This window comes from Paroedura picta, chromosome 1 (genome assembly GCF_049243985.1).
Source record: "Paroedura picta isolate Pp20150507F chromosome 1, Ppicta_v3.0, whole genome shotgun sequence".
Classification (NCBI taxonomy): domain Eukaryota; kingdom Metazoa; phylum Chordata; class Lepidosauria; order Squamata; family Gekkonidae; genus Paroedura; species Paroedura picta.
In genome coordinates this window covers 67,330,715-67,339,856 of record NC_135369.1, presented here as the reverse complement: position 1 = coordinate 67,339,856, position 9,142 = coordinate 67,330,715, and the positions used below count along the sequence as shown (strand labels likewise).

Below are 9,142 nucleotides of genomic sequence, written 5' to 3'. Positions count from 1 at the left end.
AAGGGGATATTGGGGGTTGTTAGAAGATCATGAAGTGGTACAGTATACATTATCTGAATTAATAAGTAGATGAAACTGCTGTTCAAATATACACTGCTATAATACCACTAAAGAAGCATCACATCAAATGGCGCTCAAATATCCTCACCCAATCCTTTGAGAGTAAAAACTGGAAAAATTGCCCCTCTTCCATTGGTGAAAATGTCTTATGCTGGTGGAAAACAAGTTTGGGATTCAATCTAGTGTCTTTTAGAACATTCCTTCTCATCCCCCCCCCCTTACTGGAGCAGTTCACATCATAAGGATCTTAAAACAGACAACAGGTAGTGCAAGACCACTTGCAGCTCCATATTTATTTGCCTGTTTATCAGCCACTCCTGGTACAGTCTCAGGGTGGCTAAAAAACCATTCAAAACCCAGACAAAAAAATTAAAATATTAACAAGCAACTAATACCATTTTTAAAACTTGGTCTCCTTTAAAAGAATACTTCAACATGAGGTCAGAATAATCCTGGGACAGTTTTTATATCCAGGTTCTGATATTAGGGGAGGTGGAAAGGAAGAAGGCATTCTGTGCTAGCCTTGGCCTCAACCGTATGCCTTGTGAAAGAGTGCCATTTTGCAGACTGTTCAGAACTCTGACGCCTCTGTTAGGGCCTGGATCTCTACTGGCAGCTCATTTCTCCAGGCTGCAGGCAGGGCCACAAAGGCCCTGACTCTGGTCAAGACCAAACATAATTCTTTGGGGCCAATCCACCAGCATGTTGAATTTACAAAGCATAGTGCTCTTCAGGGGGTATACTTAAACCTTTTCCACATGGATACTGCCAAGGTGTGATGCCGCCTGCTTTTCAAACTGTGCACAGTTGCCATGATGTTTCTTGCTTTCTCACTGGAGTCTCTGTCTCACAACTCCCCCTGCTTTGTCCTGGATCTCTGCTTCCTGACAAGTCAGCTGATGGACCAGAAGTCATGACTTTCAGATTTTTTTTTCCTGTTTTGATAGATAGATAAAAGCCCTTTAGAAAGGCCAGTTATGTCTACAAATACCACCCTATTAAATAATTCTACACCTACAATGCAACTCTAAAAATCCAAATTATACAAAAGATATCCATTGTAATGCATCACAATAAGGCCAGAACAAATGTCAATCACTTATACAAAGAATTGCATAAAGATATTTTATCTACATATAGAATTATCTGGATTTGTCACAGACAATATTTTCTACATAAAACACCTTGGGCTGCTATTGAACAAGCATCTTTCTGTCTCCTGAGATTAGAGATGGGCTCTCTTTCTGCAACTCTCCCCTTCAGCTCCAGACACACCTCCACCTAAGCATTATTTTAACAATGCAAACATGAAGTGGACTGGGTGTAATTTAAGAGGGAAGGAAGGAAGGAAGGAAGGAAGGAAGGAAGGAAGGAAGGAAGGAAGGAAGGAAGGAAGGAAGGAAGGAAGGAAGGAAGGAAGGAAGGAAGGAAGGAGCCTCTGAAGTGCAGCTCCAGGAAGGAGGCTCCCTCGTGGACCCGGCAGAAAAGAGACTGTGGGTTTATCCACATTCCCTTATTATGGGGAATTCACCCCGTGACCAGACAAGCACTGAGCCACCAGAAATTTCTTGTGCAGAAAAGGCCTCAGAGAGGTGGTCCTTTAGGTACACAGGTCCTGGACCATATAAGGAATGGAAGCTTAACACCAGACTGCCGCTGAGCAAATGCTTTCTGCATTAATGAGTGGATGCTCACATGCACAGCATAGAAAGAACACTGGTTCTTTGCAGAAATAGATAGTCCTTTGCTTTAATTTATGCCTTGTATTTTGGAATTGTAGACCCGCAAGTCTTACAATATCCAATAAAATCATATCAACAACATTAAAACAACATAAGAATACTTAACATTTATTTCAGCTTCACATTAGCCTGAATTCCTCCCACTCCCATATTAATATTTACTGTCTAATACGCAGCCTTTGGAACTTTCCATTAGGATTTCATTTGATTCACTTAGTTTGCAACAAATTTGAATTCTTTCATTCCGAACAGTTGTCACCATTCATTAGAATTCACAGAACAAACAAGAAAAGCTAAATTGCCATAAACAAGAGTGGAGGCTAAGACAATAGCTGAAGTTTGCATGGATTGATTTTTTTTATTGTGGTTATTAATTTGAATACAAGTCAAGACTGAGATGGATGATCCAGATTTAAACTTTAGCCAAATAATCACCCCATCTCCCAAGCAGAGTATAAAAGCCAGCCTCTGGAAGCAGAGCAAAGTAATAGTGTCATTAATAGGAGAGCCAGCATAATGTAGTGGTTAAGAGCTGTAGCCTCTAATCTGGTGGAACCGGGGTTGATTCCCCACTCCTCCACATGAGTAGGAGTGGGCTAGTCACAGTACTCTTAGAGTTGTTCTCACAGGGCATTTCTCTCAGGTTCCCCCTGCCCCATCCATCTCACAGAGTGTCTGTTGTGGGGAGAGAAAGGGAAAGGTATTTGTAAGCTGCTTCAGGACTCCTTCGGGTACAGAAAAGTGGGGTGTCAAAAACCACCACTTTTCTCCTCAATGCATCAGAGGAATAAAGTCTCCTGGCTTTCCTGTCAGTTCCAGGAATCAGAACTACAGATCGGTAATAAGGCAACGAGAGACAATATTCCTGACATGGAGAACTCAAACTGTATAAAGAGGGTGTTTCTGGGTACTGAGGTACATTTTACATAAGAATCTTTATTTATTGGTGCTTCTTTGCAGAGAACAGAAACTCCCCTCCTGTCAAATTTTGGGAACAGGTTACATTAAGGTTGATTGAAGATTTAACACTTGAACTTCTATGAATGAATTTATTGCCTCCCATTTAGTATGGGTTCCTTAAGCCGCTACCCAATGGGAACTCATGGACATTTGAGCAGTCCCACCTTGCCTTCCAGCTCAGAGCAGTACTTAATATGGTCTGCACACCATGAACATAATGTGCCAAAAGATGCTGCCAATGCGCCTCAGTCCCCTGTGTTAGAGTACTGATACTTAGCTCATTGAACTACATACCAGCAAATTCAACATCTATTATCTTGTACAAAAAGGTAAATAATGACTAAACAAATTCATAAGTGCATGCTAAGGATTAAGTCATGGACCCAAAAATAGATGCTGGTGTGTATTAGCTGTATATTAAAAACTGACTATGCACAGAAGTTGTCATTTTGATCCAAAATTTGAAAAACATGACTGGGTAATTTTTTTTTAACCTCCCCACTGATTTATCCATAAACAAAGAAGTGGCATCAATGCTTCACTTCGCAAAATGCTGAAATGCATTCTGAAACTGCAGTAGGCTAGTACTGATTTGAAATACACAGTTGATATGAACCAGACTGTGGTATTGAGGAAGAGGGATATGAAGCTTCTTACTCAGCTTTCCCAAATCAAAAATTCTCACAAGCAATTTTAGCCCAAACTAGTGGCAAAACCAGTAATCTGTCCTGGGTCCCTTTTCCCCCTTCCCCTGTGGCAAAACAAGCCATCTGAAGAGGATATCTGAGAAATGATGTGAAGGACAATGACCCCCAATGCAACTGGGGCTTCCTCGCAACTGCTTTGGACAGTCAGAAGCAATGTCAGAAGTTCCACAGTAGGGATGAGAGAGTTCCCTCACAAACCTCCAGGATAAATAACCCAAAGCCGGCAAAGTGAATTGCACCAATCAGCAATTGCCATATGTCAGCACCCAATTAACTGCCATCATGTTTTGCATTTACTGAAGATACATAGCTGGATGTCAGGTTATTCGACTCTCTCTGACTATTGACCTGCAATTAATTTTGTTTGTTTTGTTTCTGTTATTTATAGTACATCTTTCTCACTGAGTCTCAAAATGGATTACACAGAATGAGTCAATACAACTAAAAGGATAGGACTTTCAATAAATAGTGAAATAGGACCAACGGGAAAATGAAAGGGGAAATAAAACAGAACTGAAGCAAAGCATAAGTGCTGCTATCATGACCCATTAGAGCAGTTGGTCCCCAACCTTTTTATCACCGGGGACCGGTCAACGCTTGACAAATTTACCGAAGCCCGGGGAGGGTAGTCTTTTGCCAAGGGATGTCGCCGCCGCCGCCTGAGCCCCTGCTCCACTTGCTTTCCTGCCAGTGTCCCTGACTTCCTGCCACCCACTGGGGGGCGCTGCCAGCAGCAGCTGCTCAGTGCCACGCTGAGGGGGAGCTCCAGCCATGGCGGGCTCTGGAGAGCACCAAAAGTGAGCCAGCGGCAGAGTAGCAGGGCAGCAGCCGGGGAGAAGGACAAAGAGGAGCTGCGGCCCAGTACCGACTGATCTACAGACCATTCATGGTCCCCGGACCGGGGATTGCGGACCACTGCATTAGAGGATGAAAAATAACATAGTAGAATCCAGTTTACAGTAAACTATACAAAGTAATATAGACCACAGTCCTTTTAATTTGTCCAAGTAACTTTGTGTATCATTTTGTATAGGGCTACCCTACTGGCAGTGTAAAAATGCCCTCTTGAATAATTCAGTTTAGTGTAGCCAGGAGTTCCTATGATGGTAGGATTGTCTGGCAGCCAGACAAGAGGCATTCAGAGGTGGTTTGCCATTGCCTGCCTCTGCATCATGACCCAAGTTTTCCTTGGAGGTCTTCCATCCAAATACTAACCAAGACTGACCCTGATTACCTTCCAAGATCTGATAAGGTCAGGCATGCCTGGATTATATCCAAGTCAGATCTAGAAAGCCGGAGCGTGGGAGCCTTTCTGACTTGCTCTGGCAGACCATTCCACAGGGTAGAGGTCACACTGGAGAAGGTACATATATGGGCAAATGGTGATTTTGCCTCTTTGTAGTGCTAGCAGTATACTATATAGCATGTGAAGATGGATGTCTTGCTTTCCACCATGAGTTCCTCTCACAGTATGAAAAGTGAAGTTGAGTCAGACTTGATCTAGCACAAGGCTTTTGAGAACCGAAGAATTCACTGTGAAAATGCATCCCTCATTTTAACAAATAGAAATTGCATGGTAACCCTCTCGCATCACCTCTGGGAGAAAAGGAAAGCATTTCCTTATTTTACCAATGGAAAATTAATCTGCCAGAAGCGAGAACTTAATCAAACATGGCACAGTGGTTTGCCAGTCAAGTCAGCATTTGAAGATCAATTTTGCAGTCTAAGTAACTTACTCTGCTGCCATTAGACATTTTCTCCTGCTGGCCATCAAATCTGGAGCATAAGCAATATTTCACAGAAATGGTAGAGATGTAGGAGACAATGGCTGGCATTTGAAGATTAAATTCACACAGCAACATATCCCTGTTCGTGTCTGCTGAATGAAATATGTTCACCTTCTAAACAACCAAGCCAAACTAAAGTGTTTAGGAAACTCACAAAATAGTTAATAGGATAATCCAGGACAGAAAAGGGCTGGAGACATCAGAAGGAAAAGGAATTAATGACTAAGTGATCATTGAATGATTTCAAACCACTTTGATAGATTTGTCCCATTTTGTGATACCTGCATATCAGTTCTGATCAAGGAGTTGACATCCTCAAAGGAAGACAGAGCTCAAATGCTTCCAAGAACAACAAAACACTCAGGTGAGATCATTTTCTTTCTTCAGTGCATCAAATGATCCCTGCTTATCCCTTTAAAGTATGCCAGTAGCTATGGCAACAAGTTAATAGAATTTTCCATTAGATATCCTTGGTTGCAAAATAAGTGGGCATACTCCTCTGACTTCTATAGAAGAACATGGGAATAAAAACTGATCCAAGTACTAGAAAGGGAGGATCATGAAGGTCATCTAATTTGCTTTGCTGTAATGGTCTTGCCATGATGGTCTTGCAGCAAGACCGAGGTGGTATCCATTTGGAAAGGGAAGGTCTACATCTTCCCAGTCCTACCCATATCAGCATTATTTTCCCTGCTGCAATTGCCTGTGATGGGTACTCCACAAAGCACTCCTCCCTTCTCTCATTGCAAATTGTATACCTCACATGACAGTTATGTGTTTGGTGTAATGGTTAGGAGTGTGGACTTCTAATCTAGCATGCTGGGTTTGATTCTGCACTCCCCCACATGCAGCCAGCTGGGTGACCTTGGGCTCGCCACAGCACTGATAAAACTGTTCTGACCAAGCAGTGATATCAGGGCTTTCTCAGCCTCACCCAAATCACAGGGTGTCTGTTGTGGGGAGTGTTGCGAGTTTGCGTTGTTTACTTGGACAGAGGTCCAACCACCAGCAGAGAAGAGATCACTCACCAACACAGCCAAGTTGTTGCAAATCATTTACAGTGATTTATTTACATCCAGCATCCAGCAATACATTCATCAGAGTTTCAGAATGTCCTGCTTAGCTCTCATTGAAGAAGGCAGACAGAATAACACAATGCACACTTCATATATACAGTTTAACAGCCAATCACAACAGTGCTGACTCACTCAGGTAATTAGCCACAGGTGCAACACCTTATTGCATCATCCCAATGCATTCCTATGGAGACTCAGGCTGACAACTAGAGACAAGCCTGGACGTGCCCGTTACATGCCTGGACATGCCCCTGGAATCCATTGCATTGACATAGCTTTATAGCATTGGCTGTATGATCAATACTTGACTGCCATATCCTGACACACCTCCTCAGGCATGTATTGATCACTCCTGGATGTGTCATTTTCCCCTTCAGCCACCATGCGCAAGGCTTTGCACAGTTGGATAAATCTATCCACACTTAGCGCCTTTGTAAAGATATCTGCCACATTGTTTTCTGATTTACAATGTTCCAACGTTACTAAGTTCTTCTTTACAGCTTCTCTTACATTCTGGTAACGAATGGTTATATGTTTACTGCGGGATTTTATCCCTTTGTCAACAGCCAGCTGGGTTGCTGCCGTACTGTCACAATACACCTTTATTGGCAATGGTGCATTAATGTCAAAATCTGTTAAGACTTGATTTAACCATTCAACCTGTAAGCACAATTCACTTAAAGCAGAAAATTCAGCCTCACATGTACTTGTGGCCACATGTGATTGTTTCAATGCTTTCCAAATTATTAGAGCACCAGACACATAAATTGCAATCCCTGATGTGGATTTTCCATTGAGGTCACCCCAACTTGCATCACTAAATGCCCACACCCTTGGATTATTATCCACACTTAGAGATAGCTTAAGGTGTACCGTACCTTTAAGATATCTAAGTATGCGTTTTGCTGCCACCCAGTCTCTCATTGTTGGACAGGAACATCGCTGACACAACAAATGAGTAGCATAGTATATATCTGGCCTACACCAAGTAGCTATATATAGCAAAGATCCCACAAGCGATTGGAAGGTTGTCACATCTTCCAACATCGCACCCTCTGGGTCTTTTAGATAGCTAGTGGTTATTGGAGAATTTACAGCCTTCGCTTCTAACATGTTAAACCTCTCCAGTAACTTTAGTATTTTCTTCCCTTGGAACATTTCATAGCCACCCTGGCCATCCTGGGATATATCAACACCTAGGTAATGCTCCACATTGCCCAGATGCTTGACCTTAAACAGTTGTTCTGTTGTTTTCACAAACCAATCAACTTGTTGCTCTGTGTTGTACAGAAATGCTAAATCATCCACGAAACACAGCAAATAGCAATTAGACCCAAACAATTGTATTTTATACATGCATACGTCACCTATACATTGTTTGAAACCCACACTGAGTAGTGCCTCATCAAGACATTTTCTCCATAAAAATGCTGATTGATGAAGTCCATACAATGCCTTGTTTATTTTTAAGACCTTGTGTTTGTCTTCCCCTTCAAAACCAGGGATCTGGGTCATAAATAAGTTTTCTGTTACCCTTGCATTCAAGTAAGCAGTAACAAAATCTGCATGATGTATTCTCATTTGATTTTGGCTTGCCTTTAGTAATGCCACTCTTAGCGTTTCTGCACGTAATGTGCTGGCAAATGTCTGGTCATAGTCTAAGTGTTTACATTGACTAAAACCACGAGCGACCAGACGGGCTTTTCTTAAGATTGTGCCGTCTGCTAACTGTTTGAGCTTGTAAATCCATCTACAAGATATCACCTTTTCCCCTGCTGGCAAACACATAGAAGTAAACACTTCATTTTCAATTAAGGATTTGTACTCAGTCTCCATTGCCTGAACCCAGGCCTCTCTCTCAGACTTGTCCAGAGACATGACTGCTTCATAATTCTCTGGTTCAGCATAGACGTTATTGATATAACCGTACCTCTGAGGTGGTTTTCCTTTTGTGGTACGCTCTGACACCCTAGGAATCACTCTTTCACCTCCTTCTGCTTGAGCAGAATCTTGCCTGTCAGCAGGAGACGAGGGAGTAGCCTCTTGCTTAATTTCAGTTTGGCCTTCAGAGCCATCTGTTAGTGGGAGAGATACCTTACCAGGGAAATCATTTGCATGAATCCTTGGCCAGCCCTCACTCTCACAAAAACCAGCTGAGCGACTGAAGCTCAAGGAATTATTTTGGTTTAGAAACCGATAGCTTTTCATACTGTTTTGGTAACCCAGAAAGGTTAGCTTCTGAGCTCTGTCCTTCCCTTTTCTACGTTTTGTTAGTGGTACATTTACCCAGGCTTTAGTGCCAAACACCCGCAGATGGTCTAGGTCTGGGTTTTTGGAGTATAAAACCCTGTACGGTATATTTTGTATACTGCTCGTCCATAGACGGTTTACCACATAGCATGCATTTTTTAATGCTTCAGCCCAATACCCCATGTTTAACCCTGAGTCCTTTATCATTGATAACATCATGGTTTGTAGGACTGCCCCACGTCTCTCAGCCAGCCCGTTTTCTTGTGGGGTTGCCACATTAGCCACCCTATGCTCTATGCCTTTGACCTTAAGCCACTTTGTGAACTCTAGTGACATAAATTCGCCTCCCATGTCTGTTTGGAATGCAGCCATTTCCAAACCCAGCTGCTTTTCAACCCTTTTAAGCCAATATTTGGTGGTCTGAAACACCTCGGATTTATGTTTCAATATATACAACCAGCTGAATCTACTATAGTCATCTGTGTAAATGACCGCGAAACGGTTTTTTGATAAACTAGGCTGATAAGGGCCGATAACGTCACAGTGCACCAGTTCCAAGG

At 42.4% G+C, this 9,142-nt stretch overlaps 1 long non-coding RNA gene across 1 annotated transcript in view; it reads right to left on the bottom strand.

Annotated features, from left to right (window-relative positions):
* Nucleotides 1-365: 365 nt before the first annotated feature.
* The window catches only part of LOC143838173 (uncharacterized), a 60,774-nt gene continuing 51,997 nt past the window's right edge, over nt 366-9,142 (bottom strand). The window contains exon 3 of the long non-coding RNA XR_013231291.1: nt 366-995. This is a non-coding gene — a long non-coding RNA (uncharacterized LOC143838173). The remainder of the gene's footprint in view (nt 996-9,142) is intronic.